Raw genomic sequence first — 1134 nt, forward strand, 5'->3', positions numbered from 1 at the left:
GCTATAAACACTGGGGTGCATGTATCCCTTTGAAATGGTATTTTTGTGTTTTTTGGGTAAATACCTAGTAATGAAAATACCTAGTACCCTAGTAGATCAAAGGGTAGCTCTATTTTTAACTTTCTGTGGAACCTTCATACTGTTTTCTACAGTGGCTGCAACAGTTTGCTTTCTCACCACCATTCTTGTGGAAGGTGAAGTTTTGATTTGTATGTCTCTGATGATCAGTAATGTTGAGCATCTTTTTGAGTGTCTATTTGCCATCTGCATGTCTTCTTTGGAAAAATGACTGTTCATGTCTTCTATTTTTTAATTGAATTAATCATTTTTGGGGTATTGAGTTTTATAAGTTCTTTATATATTTGGATATAAATGACCCTTTAACAGGTAATTTGCAAATACCTTCTCCCATTCCATAGGTTACTTTTTAGTTTTGTTGATTGTTTCCTTTGCTGTGCAGAAGTTTTTTATCTTGATGAAGTCCCAATAGTTTATTTTTACTTTTGTTTCCCTTGCTTCAGGAGACTTATGTAGAAGTTGCTATGACCAATGTCAAGGAGGTTACTGCCTATGTTCTCCACTAGAATATTTATGGTTCAATGCCTCACATTTAGGTCTTTAGTCTATTTTGAATTTTCTTTTGTGTATGGTGTAAGAAAGTGGTCCAGTTTCATTCTCCTTCATGTTGCTGTCCAGTTTTCCCAACACCGTTAGTTGAAGAGACTGTCTTTTTCCCATTGGATATTCCTTCCTGCTTTGTTGAAGATTAGCTGACTCTAGTTGTGGGTTCATTTGTGGGTTTTCTATTATGCCTCGTGGATTTATGTGTCTATTGTTGTGTCAGTACCATACTCTGTTGATCACTACAGCTTTGTAATGTACCTTGAGGTCCGGAATTGTGTTGCTTCTAGTTCAGCTTTTCCTTTTCAAGGTTTCTTTGGCTATTCAGGGTCTTTGTGGTTTCATACAAATTTTAGGATTGTTTGTAACAGCTCTGTGAAAAATGCTGGTGGTATTTTGATAGAGATTGTGTTAAATCTGTAGATTGCTTTGGGTAGTATAGACATTTTAACAATATTTGTTCTTCCAATCCATGAGCATGGAGTTGGAGTGTCCTTCCATTTCTTTGTGTCA

This window comes from Ailuropoda melanoleuca, chromosome X (genome assembly GCF_002007445.2).
Source record: "Ailuropoda melanoleuca isolate Jingjing chromosome X, ASM200744v2, whole genome shotgun sequence".
NCBI lineage: Eukaryota > Metazoa > Chordata > Mammalia > Carnivora > Ursidae > Ailuropoda > Ailuropoda melanoleuca.